The sequence below is a fragment of the Pithys albifrons genome, chromosome 20, assembly GCF_047495875.1.
Source record: "Pithys albifrons albifrons isolate INPA30051 chromosome 20, PitAlb_v1, whole genome shotgun sequence".
Taxonomy (NCBI): Eukaryota; Metazoa; Chordata; class Aves; order Passeriformes; family Thamnophilidae; genus Pithys; species Pithys albifrons.
In genome coordinates, this window is record NC_092477.1 from 165279 (window position 1) to 188914 (window position 23636).

The window sequence follows — 23636 nt, forward strand, 5'->3', positions numbered from 1 at the left end:
TTTTCCCTGGGCGCAAATGTCGACGGCGCGTGCCACTTGCAAGTCCGGGAATGTGCCGTTTCTCATCCCAGAATTCCAGGCCAGCGAAGATTTCTCCCTGGGAAAAGGTGCCAGGACAGAAAGTGATTGTGCCTTTTCTAGGGGTAATGGGGCCCCAAAATTGGCAGCTGAGAGCCCAGGACTGCCACCTTTTCCCTGGGCGCAAAGCTCGACGGTGCGTGCCACATGCGGGTAAGGGAAAGAGCCGTTTTCAGCCCAGAATTCCAGACCAATGAAGATTCCTCCCAGGGAAAAGGTGCCAGGACAGAAAGCCATTGTTCTTTTTCTAGGGGTAATGGGGCCCCATCATTGGCACTTGAGAGCCCAAGGCTGCCACCTTTTGCCTGGGCACAAAGCTCGATGTTGCGTTCCACTTGCAGGTCCGGGGAAGTGCCAGTATTCAGTCCAGAATTCCAGACGGACGAAAACTCCTCCCTTGGAAAAGGTGCCAGGACAGAAAGCAAGTGTTGTTTATCTAGTGTTAACGGGGACCCATCATTGGCACCTGAGAGCCCAAGGCTGCCACCTTTTCCCTGGGCGCAAAGCTCGACGGAGCGTTCCACGTGCGGGTCCACGAAAGTGCCATTTTTCAGCCCAGAATTACAGACCTATGAAGATTCCTCAGAAGGAAAAGGTACCAGGAGACAAAGCCATTGTGTATTTTGTAATGCTAATTGGGCCCCATCATTGGCACCTGAGAGCCCAAGGCTGCCACCTTTTCCCTGGGTGCAAAGCTCGACGGTGCATACCCTGTGCGGGTCCGGGAAAGGGCCGTTTTTCAGCCCAGAATTCCAGATGGAAGTCGATTCCTCTCTGGGAAAAGGTGTCAGGACAGAAAGCCATTGTGCCTTTTCTAGGGGTAATGGAACCTCATCTTTGGCACCTGAGAGCCCAAGGCTGCCACCTTTTCCCTGGGCGCAAATGTCGACGGCGCGTGCCACTTGCAAGTCCGGGAATGTGCCGTTTCTCATCCCAGAATTCCAGGCCAGCGAAGATTTCTCCCTGGGAAAAGGTGCCAGGTCAGAAATCGAATTGTCCGTTTCTAGGGTCAATGGTGCCCCATCATTGGCACCTGAGAGTTCAAGGCTGCCACCTTTTCTGTGGGCGCAAACATCAACGGCGCGTACCACTTTCAAGTCCGGGAATGTGCCGTTTCTCATCCCAGAATTCCAGGCCAGCGAAGATTTCTCCCTGGGAAAAGGTGCCAGGACAGAAAGCCATTGTGCCTTTTCTAGGGTTAATGGGGCCCCAAAATTGGCAGCTGAGAGCCCAGGGCTGCCACCTTTTCCCTGGGCGCAAAACTCGACGGTGCCTGCCAATTGCGGGTAAGGGAAAGAGCCGTTTTTCCGCCCAGAATTCCAGACGGACGAAAATTCCTCCCTGGGAAAATGTGCCAGGACTGAAAGCGATTGTTATTTATCTAGTGTTAACGGGGACCCATAGTTTGCACCTGAGAGCCCAAGGCTGCCACCTTTTCCCTGGGCGCAAAGCTAGATGGTGCCTGCCACGTGCAGGTCAGAGAAAGACCTTTGTTCAGCCCAGGATTCCAGACGGATGATGTCTCCTCCCAGGGAAAGGGCTCCCAGGACAGAAAGCGATTGTTCCATTTCTAGTGTTAATGGGGGCCCGTCATTGGCATCTGAGAGCCAGAGGTTGCCTCCTTTTCCCTGGGCGCAAAGCACGACAGTGCGTGCCACGTGCTGGTCCCAGAAAGTGCCATTTTACCGCACAGAATTCAAGACCAATGAAGACTCCTCCCAGGGAAAAAGTGCCAGGACAGAAAGCCATTGTGCTTTTTGTAAAGGTAATGGGGCACCATCATTGGCACCTGAGAGCCCAAGGCTGCCCCCTTTTCCCTGGGCGCAAAGCTCGACGGTGTGTACTTTGTGCGGGTTGGGGACAGTGCCATTTTTGAACCCAGATTTCCAGACGGACGAAGATTCCTCCCTGGGAAAAGGTGCCAGGACAGAAAGCAAGTGTTAACAAGGCACCATCATTGGCACCTGAGAGCCCAAGGCTGCCTCCTTTTCCCTGGGCGCAAAGCTCGACGGTGTGTACTTTGTGCGGGTTTGGGGCAGTGCCATTTCTGAACCCAGATTTCCAGACGGACGAAGATTCCTTCCTGGGAAAAGGTGCCAGGACAGAAAGCAAGTGTTGTTTTTCTAGTGTTAACGGGACCCTATCATTGGCACCTGAGAGCCCAAGGCTGCCACCTTTTGCCTGGGCGCAAATGTCGACGGCGCGTGCCACTTGCGGGTCCGGGGAAGTGCCATTTTTCAGCCCAGAATTCCTAACAGATGAAGACACCTCACAGGGAAAAGGTGCCAGGTCAGAAATCGAATTGTCCTTTTCTAGGGTCAATGGTGCCCCATCATTGGCACCTCAGAGTTCAAGGCTGCCACCTTTTCCATGGGCGCAAACATCAACGGCGCGTACCACTTTCTTGTCCGGGAAAGTGCCGTTTTTCAGCCCTGAATTCCAGACGGATGAAGACTCCTCACAGGGAAGAGGCTCCCAGGAAAGAAAGCGATTGTTCCATTTCTAGGGTTAATCGGGCTCCATCATTGGCACCTGAGAGCCCAAGGTTGCCTCCTTTACCCTGGGCGCTAAGGTCGACCATGCCTGCTAAGTGAGGGTCCGGGAAATTGCCGTTTCTCATTCCAGAATTCCAGACCGATGAAGATTCCTCCCTGGGAAAAGGTGTCAGGACAGAAAGCGATTGTTCCTTTTCTAGGAGTAATGGGGCTCCATCATTGACACCTGAGAGCCGAAGGCTGCAACCTTTTCCCTGAGCGCAAAGCTCGACGGTGCGTGCCACTTGCGGGTCCAGGAATGTGCTGTTTCTCATCCCAGAATTCCAGGCCGATGAAGATTCCTCCCTGGGAAAAGGTGCCAGGGCAGAAAGCAATTGTGCCTTTTCTAGGGTTAATGGGGCCCCAAAACTGACACCTGAGAGCCCAAGGCTGCCACCTTTTCCCTGGGCGCAAAGCTCGATGGAGCGTTCCACGTGCGGGTCCGGGAAAGTGCCATTTTTCAGCCCAGAATTCCAGACCTATGAAGATTCCTCAGAGGGAAAAGGTACCAGGAGACAAAGCCATTGTGTATTTTGTAATGCTAATTGGGCCCCATCACTGGCACCTGAGAGCCCAAGGCTGCCACCTTTTCCCTGGGCGCAAATGTCGACGGCGCGTGCCACTTGCAAGTCCGGGAATGTGCCGTTTCTCATCCCAGAATTCCAGGCCAGCGAAGATTTCTCCCTGGGAAAAGGTGCCAGGACAGAAAGCCATTGTGCCTTTTCTAGGGTTAATGGGGCCCCAAAATTGGCAGCTGAGAGCCCAGGGCTGCCACCTTTTCCCTGGGCGCAAAACTCGACGGTGCGTGCCAATTGCGGGTAAGGGAAAGAGCCGTTTTTCCGCCCAGAATTCCAGACGGACGAAAATTCCTCCCTGGGAAAATGTGCCAGGACTGAAAGCGATTGTTATTTATCTAGTGTTAACGGGAACCCATAGTTTGCACCTGAGAGCCCAAGGCTGCCACCTTTTCCCTGGGCGCAAAGCTAGATGGTGCCTGCCACGTGCAGGTCAGAGAAAGACCTTTGTTCAGCCCAGGATTCCAGACGGATGATGTCTCCTCCCAGGGAAAGGGCTCCCAGGACAGAAAGCGATTGTTCCATTTCTAGTGTTAATGGGGGCCCGTCATTGGCATCTGAGAGCCAGAGGTTGCCTCCTTTTCCCTGGGTGCAAAGCACGACAGTGCGTGCCACGTGCTGGTCCCAGAAAGTGCCATTTTACAGCCCAGAATTCCAGACCAATGAAGACTCCTCCCAGGGAAAAAGTGCCAGGACAGAAAGCCATTGTGCTTTTTGTAAAGGTAATGGGGCCCCATCATTGGCACCTGAGAGCCCAAGACTGCCACCTTTTCCCTGGACGCAAAGCTCGATGGTGCGTTCCACTTGCGGGTCCAGGAAAGTGCCGATTCTCAGACCAGAATTCCAAACCGATGAAGATTCCTCCCTGGGAAAGGTGCCAGGACAGAAAGCAATTGTGCCTTTTGTAGGGGTAATGGGGCACCATCATTGGCACCTGAGAGCCCAAGGCTGCCCCCTTTTCCCTGGGCGCAAAGCTCGACGGTGTGTACTTTGTGCGGGTTGGGGACAGTGCTATTTTTGAACCCAGATTTCCAGAGAGACGAAGATTCCTCCCTGGGAAAAGGTGCCAGGACAGAAAGCAAGTGTTATTTTTCTAGTGTTAACGGGGCCCCATCATTGGCACCTGAGAGCCCAAGGCTGCCACCTTTTCCCTGGGCGCAAATGTCGACGGCGCGTGCCACTTGCAAGTCCGGGAATGTGCCGTTTCTCATCCCAGAATTCCAGGCCAGCGAAGATTTCTCCCTGGGAAAAGGTGCCAGGACAGAAAGTGATTGTGCCTTTTCTAGGGGTAATGGGGCCCCAAAATTGGCAGCTGAGAGCCCAGGACTGCCACCTTTTCCCTGGGCGCAAAGCTCGACGGTGCGTGCCACATGCGGGTAAGGGAAAGAGCCGTTTTCAGCCCAGAATTCCAGACCAATGAAGATTCCTCCCAGGGAAAAGGTGCCGGGACAGAAAGCCATTGTTCTTTTTCTAGGGGTAATGGGGCCCCATCATTGGCACTTGAGAGCCCAAGGCTGCCACCTTTTGCCTGGGCACAAAGCTCGATGTTGCGTTCCACTTGCAGGTCCGGGGAAGTGCCAGTATTCAGTCCAGAATTCCAGACGGACGAAAATTCCTCCCTTGGGAAAGGTGCCAGGACAGAAAGCAAGTGTTATTTATCTAGTGTTAACGGGGACCCATCATTGGCACCTGAGAGCCCAAGGCTGCCACCTTTTCCCTGGGCGCAAAGCTCGACGGAGCGTTCCACGTGCGGGTCCGCGAAAGTGCCATTTTTCAGCCCAGAATTCCAGACCTATGAAGATTCCTCAGAGGGAAAAGGTACCAGGAGACAAAGCCATTGTGTATTTTGTAATGCTAATTGGGCCCCATCATTGGCACCTGAGAGCCCAAGGCTGCCACCTTTTCCCTGGGTGCAAAGCTCGACGGTGCATACCCTGTGCGGGTCCGGGAAAGGGCCCTTTTTCAGCCCAGAATTCCAGACGGAAGTCGATTCCTCTCTGGGAAAAGGTGTCAGGACAGAAAGCCATTGTGCCTTTTCTAGGGGTAATGGAACCTCATCTTTGGCACCTGAGAGCCCAAGGCTGCCACCTTTTCCCTGGGCGCAAATGTCGACGGCGCGTGCCACTTGCAAGTCCGGGAATGTGCCGTTTCTCATCCCAGAATTCCAGGCCAGCGAAGATTTCTCTCTGGGAAAAGGTGCCAGGACAGAAAGCGATTGTGCCTTTTCTAGGGTTAATGGGGCCCCAAAATTGGCAGCTGAGAGCCCAGGGCTGCCACCTTTTCCCTGGGTGCAAAGCTCGACGGTGCGTGCCACATGCCGTAAGGGAAAGAGCCGTTTTCAGCCCAGAATTCCAGACCGATGAAGGTTCCTCCCTGGAAAAACATGTCAGGACAGAAAGCAATTGTTCTTTTTCTAGGGGTAATGGGGCCCCATCATTGGCAGCTGAGAGCCCAAGACTGCCACCTTTTGCCTGAGCACAAAGCTCGACGGTGCGTTCCACTTGCAGACTCGGGGGAAGTGCCCTTTTTCAGCCCAGAATTCCAGACGGACGAAAATTCCTTCCAGGGTAAAGATGCCTGGACAGAAAGCGATTGTTACTTATCTAGTGTTAACGGGGACCCATCATTGGCACCTGAGAGCCCAAGGATGCCACCTTTTCCCTGGGTGCAAAGCTAGATGGTGCCTGCCACGTGCAGGTCAGAGAAAGTGCTTTGTTCAGCCCAGGATTCCAGACGGCTGACGACTCCTCCCAGGGAAAGGGCTCCCAGGACAGAAAGCGATTGTTCCATTTCTAGTGTTAATGGGGGCCCGTCATTGGCATCTGAGAGCCAGAGGTTGCCTCCTTTTCCCTGGGCGCAAAGCACGGCAGTGCGCGCCACGTGCTGGTCCCAGAAAGTGCCATTTTACAGCCCAGAATTCCAGACCAATGAAGACTCCTCCCAGGGAAAAGGTGCCAGGACAGAAAGCCATTGTGCTTTTTGTAAAGGTAATGGGGCCCCATCATTGGCACCTGAGAGCCCAAGACTGCCACCTTTTCCCTGGACGCAAAGCTCGATGGTGCGTTCCACTTGCGGGTCCAGGAAAGTGCCGATTCTCAGACCAGAATTCCAAACCGATGAAGATTCCCCCCTGGGAAAAGGTGCCAGGACAGAAAGCCATTGTGCCTTTTGTAGGGGTAATGGGGCACCATCATTGGCACCTGAGAGCCCAAGGCTGCCCCCTTTTCCCTGGGCGCAAAACTCGACGGTGTGTACCTTGTGCGGGTTTGGGGCAGTGCCATTTCTGAACCCAGATTTCCAGACGGACGAAGATTCCTCCCTGGGAAAAGGTACCAGGACAGAAAGCAAGTGTTTTTTTTCTAGTGTTAGGGGGGCCCCATCATTGGCACCTGAGAGCCCAAGGCTGCCACCTTTTGCTGGGCGCAAAGCTAGATGGTGCCTGCCACGTGCAGGTCAGAGAAAGTGCTTTGTTCAGCCCAGGATTCCAGACGGCTGACGACTCCTCCCAGAGAAAGGGCTCCCAGGACAGAAAGCGATTGTTCCGTTTCTACTGTTAATGGGGGCCCGTCATTGGCATCTGAGAGCCAGAGGTTGCCTCCTTTTCCCTGGGCGCAAAGCACGACAGTGCGTGCCACGTGCTGGTCCCAGAAAGTGCCGTTTTACAGCCCAGAATTCCAGACCAATGAAGACTCCTCTCAGGGAAAAGGTGCCAGGACAGAAAGCCATTGTGCTTTTTGTAAAGGTAATGGGGCCCCATCATTGGCACCTGAGAGCCCAAGACTGCCACCTTTTCCCTGGACGCAAAGCTCGATGGTGCGTTCCACTTGCGGGTCCAGGAAAGTGCCGATTCTCAGACCAGAATTCCAAACCGATGAAGATTCCCCCCTGGGAAAAGGTGCCAGGACAGAAAGCCATTGTGCCTTTTGTAGGGGTAATGGGGCACCATCATTGGCACCTGAGAGCCCAAGGCTGCCCCCTTTTCCCTGGGCGCAAAGCTCAACGGTGTGTACCTTGTGCGGGTTTGGGGCAGTGCCATTTTTGAACCCAGATTTTCAGACGGACGAAGATTCCTCCCTGGGAAAAGGTGCCAGGACAGAAAGCATGTGTTATTTTTCTAGTGTTAATGGGGCCCCATCATTGGCACCTGAGAGCCCAAGGCTGCCACCTTTTCCCTGGGCGCAAAGCTAGATGGTGCCTGCCACGTGCAGGTCAGAGAAAGACCTTTGTTCAGCCCAGGATTCCAGACGGCTGACGACTCCTCCCAGAGAAAGGGCTCCCAGGACAGAAAGCGATTGTTCCATTTCTACTGTTAATGGGGGCCCGTCATTGGCATCTGAGAGCCAGAGGTTGCCTCCTTTTCCCTGGGCGCAAAGCACGACAGTGCGTGCCACGTGCTGGTCCCAGAAAGTGCCATTTTACAGCCCAGAATTCCAGACCAATGAAGACTCCTCCCAAGGAAAAGGTGCCAGGACAGAAAGCCGTTGTGCTTTTTGTAAAGGTAATGGGACCCCATCATTGGCACCTGAGAGCCCAAGGCTGCCACCTTTTCCCTGGGCGCAAAGCTAGATGGTGCCTGCCACATGCAGGTCAGAGAAAGTGCTTTGTTCAGCCCAGGATTCCAGACGGCTGACGACTCCTCCCAGAGAAAGGGCTCCCAGGACAGAAAGCGATTGTTCCATTTCTACTGTTAATGGGAGCCCGTCATTGGCATCTGAGAGCCAGAGGTTGCCTCCTTTTCCCTGGGCGCAAAGCACGACAGTGCGTGCCACGTGCTGGTCCCAGAAAGTGCCATTTTACAGACCAGAATTCCAGACCAATGAAGACTCCTCCCAAGGAAAAGGTGCCAGGACAGAAAGTCTTTGTGCTTTTTGTAAAGGTAATGGGGCCCCATCATTGGCACCTGAGAGCCCAAGGCTGCCACCTTTTCCCTGGGCGCAAAGCTAGATGGTGCCTGCCACGTGCAGGTCAGAGAAAGACCTTTGTTCAGCCCAGGATTCCAGACGGATGACGACTCCTCCCAGAGAAAGGGCTCCCAGGACAGAAAGCGATTGTTCCATTTCTACTGTTAAAGGGGCCCGTCATTGGCATCTGAGAGCCAGAGGTTGCCTCCTTTTCCCTGGGCGCAAAGCACGACAGTGCGTGCCACGTGCTGGTCCCAGAAAGTGCCATTTTACAGCCCAGAATTCCAGACCAATGAAGACTCCTCCCAAGGAAAAGGTGCCAGGACAGAAAGCCATTGTGCTTTTTGTAAAGGTAATGGGGCCCCATCACTGGCACCTGAGAGCCCAAGGCTGCCACCTTTTCCCTGGACGCAAAGCTCGATGGTGCGTTCCGCTTGCGGGTCCAGGAAAGTGCCGATTCTCAGACCAGAATTCCAAGCCGATGAAGATTCCTCCCTGGGAAAGGTGCCAGGACAGAAAGCCATTGTGCCTTTTGTAGGGGTAATGGGGCACCATCATTGGCACCTGAGAGCCCAAGGCTGCCACCTTTTCCCTGGGCGCAAAGCTCGACGGTGTGTACCTTGTGCGGGTTTGGGGCAGTGCCATTTCTGAACCCAGATTTCCAGACGGACGAAGATTCCTTCCTGGGAAAAGGTGCCAGGACAGAAAGCAAGTGTTGTTTTTCTAGTGTTAACGGGGCCCCATCATTGGCACCTGAGAGCCCAAGGCTGCCACCTTTTGCCTGGGCGCAAATGTCGACGGCGCGTGCCACTTGCGGGTCCGGGGAAGTCCCATTTTTCAGCCCAGAATTCCTAACGGATGAAGACACCTCCCAGGGAAAAGGTGCCAGGTCGGAAATCGAATTGTCCTTTTCTAGGGTCAATGGTGCCCCATCATTGGCACCTCAGAGTTCAAGGCTGCCACCTTTTCCGTGGGCGCAAACATCAACGGCGCGTACCACTTTCTTGTCCGGGAAAGTGCCATTTTTCAGCCCTGAATTTCAGACGGATGAAGACTCCTCACAGGGAAGAGGCTCCCAGGAAAGAAAGCGATTGTTCCATTTCTAGGGTTAATCGGGCTCCATCATTGGCACCTGAGAGCCCAAGGTTGCCTCCTTTACCCTGGGCGCTAAGGTCGACCATGCCTGCTAAGTGAGGGTCCGGGAAATTGCCGTTTCTCATTCCAGAATTCCAGACCGATGAAGATTCCTCCCTGGGAAAAGGTGTCAGGACAGAAAGCGATTGTTCCTTTTCTAGGAGTAATGGGGCTCCATCATTGACACCTGAGCGCCGAAGGCTGCCACCTCTTCCCTGAGCGCAAAGCTCGACGGTGCGTGCCACTTGCGGGTCCAGGAAAGAGCCATTTTTCAGCCCAGAATTCCACACCTATGAAGATTGCTCAGAGGGAAAAGGTACCAGGAGACAAAGCCATTGTGTATTTTGTAATGCTAATTGGGCCCCATCACTGGCACCTGAGAGCCCAAGGCTGCCACCTTTTCCCTGGGTGCAAAGCTCGACGGTGCATACCCTGTGCGGGTCCGGGAAAGAGCCGTTTTCAGCCCAGAATTCCAGACCAATGAAGATTCCTCCCAGGGAAAAGGTGCCAGGACAGAAAGCCATTGTTCTCTTTCTAGGGGTAATGGGGCCCCATCATTGGCACCTGAGAACCCAAGGCTGCCACCTTTTGCCTGGGCACAAAGCTCGACGGTGCGTTCCACTTGCAGGTTCGGGGGAAGTGCCGTTTTTTAACCTAGAATTCCAGACGTATGAAAATTCCTTCCAGGGAAAAGGTGCCACGACAGAAAGCGATTGTTATTTATCTAGTGTTAACGGGGCCCCATCATTGGCACCTGAGAGCCCAAGGCTGCCTCCTTTTCCCTGGGCGCAAAGCTAGATGGTGCCTGCCACGTGCAGGTCAGAGAAAGTGCTTTGTTCAGCCCGGAATTCCAGACGGATGACGACTCCTCCCAGGGAAAAGGCTCCCAGGACAGAAAGCGATTGTTCCATTTCTAGTGTTAATGGGGGCCCGTCATTGGCATCTGAGAGCCAGAGGTTGCCTCCTTTTCCCTGGGCGCAAAGCACGACAGTGCGTGCCACGTGCTGGTCCCAGAAAGTGCCATTTTACAGCCCAGAATTCCAGACGGACGAAGACACTACCCAGGGAAAAGGTGCCAGGTCAGAAATCGAATTGTCCTTTTCTAGGGTCAATGGTGCCCCATCATTGGCACCTCAGAGTTCAAGGCTGCCACCTTTTCCGTGGGCGCAAACATCAACGGCGCGTACCACTTTCTTGTCCGGGAAAGTGCCGTTTTTCAGCCCTGAATTCCAGACGGATGAAGACTCCTCACAGGGAAGAGGCTCCCAGGACAGAAAGCGATTGTTCCATTTCTAGGGTTAATCGGGCTCCATCATTGACACCTGAGAGGCCAAGGTTGCCTCCTATACCCTGGGCGCAAAGCTCGACCATGCGTGCTACGTGAGGGTCCGGGAAATTGCCGTTTCTCATTCCAGAATTCCAGACTGATGAAGATTCCTCCCTGGGAAAAAAGGTGTCAGGACAGAACGCGATTGTTCCTTTTCTAGGGTTAGTGGGGCTCCATCATTGACACCTGAGAGCCGAATGCTGCAATCTTTTCCCTGAGCGCAAAAGCTCGACGGTGCGTGCCACTTGCGGGTCCAGGAATGTGTTGTTTCTCATCCCAGAATTCGAGGCCGATGAAGATTTCTCCCAGGAAAAAGATGCCAGGACAGAAAGCAATTGTTCCTTTTCTAGAGTTAATGGGGCCCCATCATTGGCACCTGAGAGCCCAAGGCTGTCACCTTTTGCCTGGGCACAAAGCTCGACGGTGCCTTCCACTTGCAGGTCCGGGGAAGTGCCGTTTTTGAGCCCAGAATTCCAGACGCACAAAAATTCCTCCCTGGGAAAAGGTGCCAGGACAGAAAGCGATTGATATTTATCTAGTGTTAACGAGGACCAATCATTGGCACCTGAGAGCCCAAGGCTGCCACCTTTTCCCTAGGCACAAAGCTAGATGGTGCCTGCCACGTGCAGGTCAGAGAAAGACCTTTGTTCAGCCCAGAATTCCAGACGGATGACGACTCCTCCCAGGGAAAAGGCTCCCAGGACAGAAAGCGATTGTTCCATTTCTAGTGTTAATGGGGGCCCGTCATTGGCATCTGAGAGCCAGAGGTTGCCTCCTTTTCCCTGGGCGCAAAGCACGACAGTGCGTGCCACGTGCTGGTCCCAGAAAGTGCCATTTTACAGCCCAGAATTCCAGACCAATGAAGACTCCTCCCAGGGAAAAGGTGCCAGGACAGAAAGCCATTGTGCTTTTTGTAAAGGTAATGGGGCCCCATCATTGGCACCTGAGAGCCCAAGACTGCCAACTTTTACCTTGACGCAAAGCTCGATGGTGCGTTCCACTTGCGGGTCCAGGAAAGTGCCGATTCTCAGACCAGAATTCCAAGCCGATGAAGATTCCTCCCTGGGAAAAGGTGCCAGGACAGAAAGCCATTGTGCCTTTTGTAGGGGTAATGGGGCACCATCATTGGCACCTGAGAGCCCAAGGCTGCCCCCTTTTCCCTGGGCGCAAAACTCGACGGTGTGTACCTTGTGCGGGTTTGGGGCAGTGCCGTTTTTCAGCCCAGATTTCCAGACGGACGAAGATTCCTCCCTGGGAAAAGGTGCCAGGACAGAAAGCAAGTGTTATTTTTCTAGTGTTAACGGGGCCCCATCATTGGCACCTGAGAGCCCAAGGATGCCACCTTTTCCCTGGTTGCAAAGCTAGATGGTGCCTGCCACGTGCAGGTCAGAGAAAGTGCTTTGTTCAGCCCAGGATTCCAGACGGCTGACGACTCCTCCCATGGAAAGGGCTCCCAGGACAGAAAGCGATTGTTCCATTTCTAGTGTTAATGGGGGCCCGTCATTGGCATCTGAGAGCCAGAGGTTGCCTCCTTTTCCCTGGGCGCAAAGCACGACAGTACGCGCCACGTGCTGGTCCCAGAAAGTGCCATTTTACAGCCCAGAATTCCAGACCAATGAAGACTCCTCCCAGGGAAAAGGTGCCAGGACAGAAAGCCATTGTGCTTTTTGTAAAGGTAATGGGGCCCCATCATTGGCACCTGAGAGCCCAAGACTGCCACCTTTTCCCTGGACGCAAAGCTCGATGGTGCGTTCCACTTGCGGGTCCAGGAAAGTGCCGATTCTCAGACCAGAATTCCAAACCGATGAAGATTCCTCCCTGGGAAAAGGTGCCAGGACAGAAAGCCATTGTGCCTTTTGTAGGGGTAATGGGGCACCATCATTGGCAGCTGAGAGCCCAAGGCTGCCCCCTTTTCCCTGGGCGCAGAGCTCGACGGTGTGTATCTTGTGCGGGTTTGGGGCAGTGCCCTTTTTGAACCCAGATTTATAGACGGACGAAGATTCCACCCTGGGAAAAGGTACCAGGACAGAAAGCAAGTGTTTTTTTTCTAGTGTTAGGGGGGCCCCATCATTGGCACCTGAGAGCCCAAGGATGCCACATTTTGCTGGGCGCAAAGCTAGATGGTACCTGCCACGTGCAGGTCAGAGAAAGTGCTTTGTTCAGCCCAGGATTCCAGACGGCTGACGACTCCTCCCAGGGAAAGGGCTCCCAGGACAGAAAGCGATTGTTCCATTTCTACTGTTAATGGGGGCCCGTCATTGGCATCTGAGAGCCAGAGGTTGCCTCCTTTTCCCTGGGCGCAAAGCACGACAGTGCGTGCCACGTGCTGGTCCCAGAAAGTGCCGTTTTACAGCCCAGAATTCCAGACCAATGAAGACTCCTCTCAGGGAAAAGGTGCCATGACAGAAAGCCATTGTGCTTTTTGTAAAGGTAATGGGGCCCCATCATTGGCACCTGAGAGCCCAAGACTGCCACCTTTTCCCTGGACGCAAAGCTCGATGGTGCGTTCCGCTTGCGGGTCCAGGAAAGTGCCGATTCTCAGACCAGAATTCCAAGCCGATGAAGATTCCTCCCTGGGAAAAGGTGCCAGGACAGAAAGCCATTGTGCCTTTTGTAGGGGTAATGGGGCACCATCATTGGCACCTGAGAGCCCAAGGCTGCCCCCTTTTCCCTGGGCGCAAAGCTCAACGGTGTGTACCTTGTGCGGGTTTGGGGCAGTGTCATTTTTGAACCCAGATTTTCAGACGGACGAAGATTCCTCCCTGGGAAAAGGTGCCAGGACAGAAAGCAAGTGTTATTTTTCTAGTGTTAATGGGGCCCCATCATTGGCACCTGAGAGCCCAAGGCTGCCACCTTTTCCCTGGGCGCAAAGCTAGATGGTGCCTGCCACGTGCAGGTCAGAGAAAGTGCTTTGTTCAGCCCAGGATTCCAGACGGCTGACGACTCCTCCCAGAGAAAGGGCTCCCAGGACAGAAAGCGATTGTTCCGTTTCTACTGTTAATGGGGGTCCGTCATTGGCATCTGAGAGCCAGAGGTTGCCTCCTTTTCCCGGGGCGCAAAGCACGACAGTGCGTGCCACGTGCTGGTCCCAGAAAGTGCCGTTTTACAGCCCAGAATTCCAGACCAATGAAGACTCCTCCCAAGGAAAAGGTGACAGGACAGAAAGCCATTGTGCTTTTTGTAAAGGTAATGGGGCCCCATCATTGGCACCTGAGAGCCCAAGGCTGCCACCTTTTCCCTGGGCGCAAAGCTAGACGGTGCCTGCCACGTGCAGGTCAGAGAAAGTGCTTTGTTCAGCCCAGGATTCCAGACGGCTGACGACTCCTCCCAGAGAAAGGGCTCCCAGGACAGAAAGCGATTGTTCCATTTCTACTGTTAATGGGGGCCCGTCATTGGCATCTGAGAGCCAGAGGTTGCCTCCTTTTCCCTGGGCGCAAAGCACGACAGTGCGTGCCACGTGCTGGTCCCAGAAATGCCATTTTACAGCCCAGAATTCCAGACCAATGAAGACTCCTCCCAAGGAAAAGGTGCCAGGACAGAAAGCCATTGTGCTTTTTGTAAAGGTAATGGGGCCCCATCATTGGCACCTGAGAGCCCAAGACTGCCACCTTTTCCCTGGACGCAAAGCTCGATGGTGCGTTCCGCTTGCGGGTCCAGGAAAGTGCCGATTCTCAGACCAGAATTCCAAGCCGATGAAGATTCCTCCCTGGGAAAAGTGCCAGGACAGAAAGCCATTGTGCCTTTTCTAAGGGTAATGGGGCACCATCATTGGCACCTGAGAGCCCAAGGCTGCCACCTTTTCCCTGGGCGCAAAGCTCGACGGTGTGTACCTTGTGCGGGTTTGGGGCAGTGCCATTTCTGAACCCAGATTTCCAGACGGACGAAGATTCCTTCCTGGGAAAAGGTGCCAGGACAGAAAGCAAGTGTTGTTTTTCTAGTGTTAACGGGGCCCCATCATTGGCACCTGAGAGACCAAGGCTGCCACCTTTTGCCTGGGTGCAAATGTCGACGGCACGTGCCACTTGCGGGTCCGGGGAAGTGCCATTTTTCAGCCCAGAATTCCAGACGGATGAAGACACCTCCCAGGGAAAAGGTGCCAGGTCGGAAATCGAATTGTCCTTTTCTAGGGTCAATGGTGCCCCATCATTGGCACCTCAGAGTTCAAGGCTGCCACCTTTTCCGTGGGCGCAAACATCAACGGCGCGTACCAGTTTCTTGTCCGGGAAAGTGCCGTTTTTCAGCCCTGAATTCCAGACGGATGAAGACTCCTCACAGGGAAGAGGCTCCCAGGAGAGAAAGCGATTGTTTCATTTCTAGGGTTAATCGGGCTCCATCACTGGCACCTGAGAGCCCAAGGTTGGCTCCTATACCCTGGGCGCTAAGGTCGACCATGCGTGCTACGTGAGGGTCCGGGAAATTGCCGTTTCTCATTCCAGAATTCCAGACCGATGAAGATTCCTCCCTGGGAAAAGGTGTCAGGACAGAAAGCAATTGTTCCTTTTCTAGGAGTAATGGGGCTCCATCATTGACACCTGAGAGCCGAAGGCTGCCACCTTTTCCCTGAGCGCAAAGCTCGACGGTGCGTGCCACTTGCGGGTCCAGGAATGTGCTGTTTCTCATCCCTGAATTCCAGGCCGATGAAGCTTTCTCCCAGGGAAAAGGTGCCAGGGCAGAAAGCAATTGTGCCTTTTCTAGGGTTAATGGGGCCCCAAAATTGACACCTGAGAGCCCAAGGCTGCCACCTTTTCCCTGGGCGCAAAGCTCGATGGAGCGTTCCACGTGCGGGTCCGGGAAAGTGCCATTTTTCAGCCCAGAATTCCAGACCTATGAAGATTCCTCAGAGGGAAAAGGTACCAGGAGACAAAGCCATTGTGTATTTTGTAATGCTAATTGGGCCCCATCACTGGCACCTGAGAGCCCAAGGCTGCCACCTTTTCCCTGGGCGCAAATGTCGACGGCGCGTGCCACTTACAAGTCCGGGAATGTGCCGTTTCTCATCCCAGAATTCCAGGCCAGCGAAGATTTCTCCCTGGGAAAAGGTGCCAGGACAGAAAGCCATTGTGCCTTTTCTAGGGTTAAAGGGGCCCCAAAATTGGCAGCTGAGAGCCCAGGGCTGCCACCTTTTACCTGGGCGCAAAACTCGACGGTGCGTGCCAATTGCGGGTAAGGGAAAGAGCCGTTTTTCCGCCCAGAATTCCAGACGGACGAAAATTCCTCCCTGAGAAAATGTGCCAGGACTGAAAGCGATTGTTATTTATCTAGTGTTAACGGGGACCCATAGTTTGCACCTGAGAGCCCAAGGCTGACACCTTTTCCCTGGGCGCAAAGCTAGATGGTGCCTGCCACGTGCAGGTCAGAGAAAGACCTTTGTTCAGCCCAGGATTCCAGACGGATGATGTCTCCTCCCAGGGAAAGGGCTCCCAGGACAGAAAGCGATTGTTCCATTTCTAGTGTTAATGGGGGCCCGTCATTGGCATCTGAGAGCCAGAGGTTGCCTCCTTTTCCCTGGGCACAAAGCACGACAGTGCGTGCCACGTGCTGGTCCCAGAAAGTGCCATTTTACAGCCCAGAATTCCAGACCAATGAAGACTCCTCCCAGGGAAAAGGTGCCAGGACAGAAAGCCATTGTGCTTTTTGTAAAGGTAATGGGGCCCCATCATTGGCACCTGAGAGCCCAAGACTGCCACCTTTTCCCTGGACGCAAAGCTCGATGGTGCGTTCCACTTGCGGGTCCAGGAAAGTGCCGATTCTCAGACCAGAATTCCAAACTGATGAAGATTCCTCCCTGGGAAAGGTGCCAGGACAGAAAGCCATTGTGCCTTTTGTAGGGGTAATGGGGCACCATCATTGGCACCTGAGAGCCCAAGGCTGCCCCCTTTTCCCTGGGCGCAAAGCTCGACCGTGTGTACTTTCTGCGGGTTTGGGACAGTGCCATTTTTGAACCCAGATTTCCAGACGGACGAAGATTCCTCCCTGGGAAAAGGTGCCAGGACAGAAAGCAAGTGTTATTTTTCTAGTGTTAACGGGGCCCCATCATTGGCACCTGAGAGCCCAAGGCTGCCACCTTTTGCCTGGGCGCAAATGTCGACGGCGCGTGCCACTTGCAAGTCCGGGAATGTGCCGTTTCTCATCCCAGAATTCCAGGCCAGCGAAGATTTCTCCCTGGGAAAAGGTGCCAGGACAGAAAGCCATTGTTCTTTTTCTAGGGGTAATGGGGCCCCAAAATTGGCAGCTGAGAGCCCAGGGCTGCCACCTTTTCCCTGGGCGCAAAGCTCGACGGTGCGTGCCACATGCGGGTAAGGGAAAGAGCCGTTTTCAGCCCAGAATTTCAGACCAATGAAGATTCCTCCCAGGGATAAGGTGCCGGGACAGAAAGCCATTGTTCTTTTTCTAGGGGTAATGGGGCCCCATCATTGGCACTTGAGAGCCCAAGGCTGCCACCTTTTGCCTGGGCACAAAGCTCGACGTTGCGTTCCACTTGCAGGTCCGGGGAAGTGCCAGTTTTCAGTCCAGAATTCCAGACGGACGAAAATTCCTCCCTTGGAAAAGGTGCCAGGACAGAAAGCAAGTGTTATTTATCTAGTGTTAACGGGGACCCATCATTGGCACCTGAGAGCCCAAGGCTGCCACCTTTTCCCTGGGCGCAAAGCTCGACGGAGCGTTCCACGTGCGGGTCCGGGAAAGTGCCATTTTTCAGCCCAGAATTCCAGACCTATGAAGATTCCTCAGAGGGAAAAGGTACCAGGAGACAAAGTCATTGTGTATTTTGTAATGCTAATTGGGCCACATCATTGGCACCTGAGAGCCCAAGGCAGCCACCTTTTCCCTGGGTGCAAAGCTCGACGGTGCATACCCTGTGCGGGTCCGGGAAAGGGCCGTTTTTCAGCCCAGAATTCCAGATGGAAGTCGATTCCTCTCTGGGAAAAGGTGTCAGGACAGAAAGCCATTGTGCCTTTTCTAGGGGTAATGGAACCTCATCTTTGGCACCTGAGAGCCCAAGGCTGCCACCTTTTCCCTGGGCGCAAATGTCGACGGCGCGTGCCACTTGCAAGTCCGGGAATGTGCCGTTTCTCATCCCAGAATTCCAGGCCAGCGAAGATTTCTCCCTGGGAAAAGGTGCCAGGACAGAAAGCAATTGTGCCTTTTCTAGGGTTAATGGGGCCCCAAAATTGGCAGCTGAGAGCCCAGGGCTGCCACCTTTTCCCTGGGTGCAAAGCTCGACGGTGCGTGCCACTTGCGGGTCCAGGAATGTGCTGTTTCTCATCCCAGAATTCGAGGCCAATGAAGATTTCTCCCAGGGAATAGGTGCCAGGGCAGAAAGCAATTGTGCCTTTTCTAGGGTTAATGGGGCCCCAAAATTGACACCTGAGAGCCCAAGGCTGCCACCTTTTGCCTGGGCGCAAAGCTCGACGGAGCCTTCCATGTGCGGGTCCGGGAAAGTGCCATTTTTCAGCCCAGAATTCCAGACGGACGAAGACACCTCCCAGGGAAAAGGTGCCAGGTCAGAAATCGAATTGTCCTTTTCTAGGGTCAATGGTGCCCCATCATTGGCACCTGAGAGTTCAAGGCTGACACCTTTTCCGTGGGCGCAAACATCAACGGCGCGTACCACTTTCTTGTCTGGGAAAATGCCGTTTTTCAGCCCTCAATTCCAGACAGATGAAGACTCCTCACAGGGAAGAGGCTCCCAGGACAGAAAGCGATTGTTCCATTTCTAGGGTTAATCAGGCCCCATCATTGGCACCTGAGAGCCCAAGGTTGCCTCCTATACCCTGGGCGCAAAGCTCGACCATGCGTGCTACGTGAGGGTCCGGGAAATTGCCGTTTCTCATTCCAGAATTCCAGACCGATGAAGATTCCTCCCTGGGAAAAGGTGCCAGGACAGGAATGGATTTCTCCTTTTCTAGGATTAATGGGGACCCATCATTGGCACCTGAGAGCCGAAGGCTGCAACATTTTCCCTGAGCGTAAAGCTCGACGGTGCGTGCCACTTGCGGGTCCATGAATGTGCTGTTTCTCATCCCAGAATTCGAGGCCGATGAAGATTTCTCCCAGGGAAAAGGTGTCAGGACAGAAAGCCATTGTGCCTTTTAAAGGAGTAATGGGGCCCCATCTTTGGCACCTGAGAGCACAAGGCTGCCACCTTTTCCCTGGGTGCAAAGCTCGACGCTGCATACCCTGTGCGGGGCCGGGAAAGGGCTGTTTTTCAGCCCAGAATTCCAGACGGAAGTCGATTCCTCTCTGGGAAAAGGTGTCAGGACAGAAAGCCATTGTGCCTTTTCTAGGGGTAATGGGACCCCATCTTTGGCACCTGAGAGCCCAAGGCTGCCACCTTTTCCCTGGGCGCAAATGTCGACGGCGCGTACCACTTGCAAGTCCGGGAATGTGCCGTTTCTCATCCCAGAATTGCAGGCCAGCGAAGATTTCTCCCTCGGAAAAGGTGCCAGGACAGAAAGTGATTGTGCCTTTTCTAGGGTTAATGGGGCCCCAAAATTGGCAGCTGAGAGCCCAGGGCTGCCACCTTTTCCCTGGGCGCAAAGCCCGACGGTGCGTGCCACATGCGGGTAAGGGAAAGAGCCGTTTTCATCCCAGAATTCCAGACCAATGAAGATTCCTCCCAGGGAAAAGGTGCCAGGACAGAAAGCGATTGTTCTTTTTCTAGGGGTACTGGGGCCCCATTATTGGCACCCGAGAGCCTAAGGCTGTCACCTTTTCCTGGGCACAAAGCTCGACGGTGCGTTCCACTTGCAGGTCCGGGGAAGTGCCGTTTTTCAGCCCAGAATTCCAGACGGACGAAAATTCCTCCCAGGGAAAAGGTGCCAGGACAGAAAGCGATTGTTATTTATCTAGTGTTAACGGGGACCCATAGTTTGCACCTTAGAGCCCAAGGCTGCCACCTTTTCCCTGGGCGCAAAGCTAGATGGTGCCTGCCACGTGCAGGTCAGAGAAAGTGCTTTGTTCAGCCCAGGATTCCAGAAGGCTGACGACTCCTCCCAGGGAAAAGGGTCCAAGGACAGAAAGCGATTGTTCCATTTCTAGTGTTAATGGGGGCCCGTCATTGGCATCTGAGAGCCAGAGGTTGCCTCCTTTTCCCTGGGCGCAAAGCACGACAGTGCGTGCCACGTGCTGGTCCCAGAAAGTGCCATTTTACAGCCCAGAATTCCAGACCAATGAAGACTCCTCCCAGGGAAAAGGTGCCAGGACAGAAAGCCATTGTGCTTTTTGTAAAGGTAATGCGGTCCCATCATTGGCACCTGAGAGCCCAAGAGTGCCACCTTTTCCCTGGACGCAAAGCTCGACGGTGCGTTCCACTTGCGGGTCCAGGAAAGTACCGATTCTCAGACCAGAATTCCAAACCGATGAAGATTCCTCCCTGGGAAAAGGTGCCAGGACAGAAAACCGTTCTGCCTTTTCTAGGGGTAATGGGTCACCATCATTGGCACCTGAGAGCCCAAGGCTGCCCCCTTTTCCCTGGGTGCAAATGTCGACAACGCGTGCCACTTGCAAGTCCGGGAATGTGCCGTTTCTCATCTCAGAATTCCAGGCCAGCGAAGATTTCTCCCTGGGAAAATGTGCCAGCACAGAAAGCGATTGTGCCTTTTCTAGGGTTAATGGGACCCCAAAATTGGCAGCTGCCACCTTTTCCCCGGGCGCAAAGCTCGACAGTGCGTGCCACATGCGGGTAAGGGAAAGAGCCCTTTTCAGCCCAGAATTCCAGACCAATGAAGATTCCTCCCTGGGAAAAGGTGCCAGGACGGAAAGCGATTGTTCTTTTTCTAGGGGTAATGGGGCCCCATCATTGGCACCTGAGAGCCCAAGTCTGCCACCTTCTGCCTGAGCAGAAAGCTCGACGGTGCGTTCCACTTGCAGGTCCGGGGAAGTGCCGTTTTTCAGCCCAGAATTCCAGACGGACGAAAATTCCTCCCAGGGAAAAGGTGCCAGGACAGAAAGCGATTGTTATTTATCTAGTGTTAACGGGGACCCATTGTTGGCACCTGAGAGCCCAAGGCTGCCACCTTTTCCATGGGTGCAAAGCTCGACGGTGCATACCCTGTGCGGGTCCGGGAAAGGGCTGTTTTTCAGCCCAGAATTCCAGACAGAAGTCGATTTCTCTCTGGGAAAAGGTGTCAGGACAGAAAGCCATTGTGCCTTTTGTAGGGGTAATGGGGCACCATCATTGACACCTGAGAGCCCAAGGCTGCCACCTTTTCCCTGGGTGCAAATGTCGACGGCGCGTGCCACTTGCAAGTCCGGGAATGTGCCGTTTCTCATCCCAGAATTCCAGGCCAGCGAAGATTTCTCCCTGGGAAAAGGTGCCAGGACAGAAAGCAAGTGTTATTTATCTAGTGTTAACGGGGACCCATCATTGGCACCTGAGAGCCCAAGGCTGCCACCTTTTCCCTTAGCGCAATGCTAGCTGGTGCCTACCACGTGCAGGTCAGAGAAAGACCTTTGTTCAGCCCAGGATTCCAGACGGCTGACGACTCCTCCCAGGGAAAGGGCTCCCAGGACAGAAAGCGATTGTTCCATTTCTAGTGTTAATGGGGGCCCGTCATTGGCATCTGAGAGCCAGAGGTTGCCTCCTTTTCCCTGGGCACAAAGCACGACAGTGCGTGCCACGTGCTGGTCCCAGAAAGTGCCATTTTTCAGCCCAGAATTCCAGACCAATGAAGACTCTTCCCAGGGAAAAGGTGCCAGGTCAGAAATGGAATTGTCCTTTTCTAGGGTCAAGGGTGCCCCATCATTGGCACCTCAGAGTTCAAGGCTGCCACATTTTCCGTGGACGCAAACATCGACGGCGCGTACCACTTTCTTGTGCGGGAAAGTGCCGTTTTTCAGCCCTGAATTCCAGACGGATGAAGACTCCTCACAGGGAAGAGGCTCCCAGGACAGAAAGCGATTGTTCCATTTCTAGCGTTAATCGGGCCCCATCATTGGCACCTGAGAGCCCAAGGTTGCCTCCTATACCCTGGGCGCAAAGCTCGACCATGCGTGCTACGTGAGGGTCCCGGAAATTGCCGTTTCTCATTCCAGAATTCCAGACCGATGAACATTCCTCCCTGGGAAAAGGTGTCAGGACAGAAAGCGATTGTTCCTTTTCTAGGAGTAATGGGGCTCCATCATTGACACCTGAGAGCCGAAGGCTGCCACCTCTTCCCTGAGCGCAAAGCTCGACGGTGCGTGCCACTTGCGGGTCCAGGAATGTGCTGTTTCTCATCCCAGAATTCGAGGCCGATGAAGATTTCTCTCAGGGAAAAGGTGCCAGGACAGAAAGCCATTGTGCCTTTTCTAGGGTTAATGGGGCCCCAAAATTGACACCTGAGAGCCCAAGGCTGCCACCTTTTGCCTGGGCTCAAAGCTCGACGGAGCGTTCCACGTGCGGGTCCGGGAAAGTGCCATTTTTCAGCCCAGAATTCCAGACCTATGAAGATTCCTCAGAGGGAAAAGGTACCAGGAGACAAAGCCATTGTGTATTTTGTAATGCTAATTGGGCCCCATCACTGGCACCTGAGAGCCCAAGGCTGCCCCCTTTTCCCTGGGCGCAAATGTCGACGGCGCGTGCCACTTGCAAGTCCAGGAATGTGCCGTTTCTCATCCCAGAATTCCAGGCCAGCGAAGATTTCTCCCTGGGAAAAGGTGCCAGGACGGAAAGCGATTGTGCCTTTTCTAGGGTTAATGGGGCCCCAAAATTGGCAGCTGAGACCCAAGGGCTGCCACCTTTTCCCCGGGCGCAAAACTCGACAGTGCGTGCCACATGCGGGTAACGGAAAGAGCCCTTTTCAGCCCAGAATTCCAGACCAATGAAGATTCCTCCCAGGGAAAAGGTGCCAGGACGGAAAGCGATTGTTCTTTTTCTAGGGGTAATGGGGCCCCATCATTGGCACCTGAGAGCCCAAGTCTGCCACCTTGTGCCTGAGCAGAAAGCTCGACGGTGCGTTCCACTTGCAGGTCCGGGGAAGTGCCGTTTTTTAGCCCAGAATTCCAGACGGACGAAAATTCCTCCCTGGGAAAATGTGCCAGGACTGAAAGCGATTGTTATTTATCTAGTGTTAACGGGGACCCATAGTTTGCACCTGAGAGCCCAAGGCTGCCACCTTTTCCCTGGGCGCAAAGCTAGACGGTGCCTGCCACGTGCAGGTCAGAGAAAGACCTTTGTTCAGCCCAGGATTCCAGACGGCTGACGACTCCTCCCAGGGAAAAGGCTCACAGGACAGAAAGCGATTGTTCCATTTCTAGTGTTAATGGGGGCCCGTCATTGGCATCTGAGAGCCAGAGGATGCCTCCTTTTCCCTGGGCGCAAAGCACGACAGTGCGTGCCACGTGCTGGTCCCAGAAAGTGCCATTTTACAGCCCAGAATTCCAGACCAATGAAGACTCCTCCCACGGAAAAGGTGCCAGGACAGAAAGCCATTGTGCTTTTTGTAAAGGTAATGGGGCCCCATCATTGGCACCTGAGAGCCCAAGACTGCCACCTTTTCCCTGGACGCAAAGCTCGATGGTGCGTTCCACTTGCGGGTCCAGGAAAGTGCCGATTCTCAGACCAGAATTCCAAACCGATGAAGATTCCTCCCTGGGAAAAGGTGGCAGGACAGAAAGCCATTGTGCTTTTTGTAGGGGTAATGGGGCCCCAAAATTGGCAGCTGAGAGCCCAGGGCTGCCACCTTTTCCCTGGGCGCAAAACTCGACAGTGCGTGCTAATTGCGGGTAAGGGAAAGAGCCGTTTTTCCGCCCAGAATTCCAGACGGACGAAAATTCCTCCCTGGGAAAATGTGCCAGGACAGAAAGCGATTGTTATTTATCTAGTGTTAACGGGGACCCATAGTTTGCACCTTAGAGCCCAAGGCTGCCACCTTTTCCCTGGGCGCAAAGCTAGATGGTGCCTGCCACGTGCAGGTCAGAGAAAGACCTTTGTTCAGCCCAGGATTCCAGACGGATGATGTCTCCTCCCAGGGAAAGTGCTCCCAGGACAGAAAGCGATTGTTCCATTTCTAGTGTTAATGGGGGCCCGTCATTGGCATCTGAGAGCCAGAGGTTGCCTCCTTTTCCCGGGGCGCAAAGCACGACAGTGCGTGCCACGTGCTGGTCC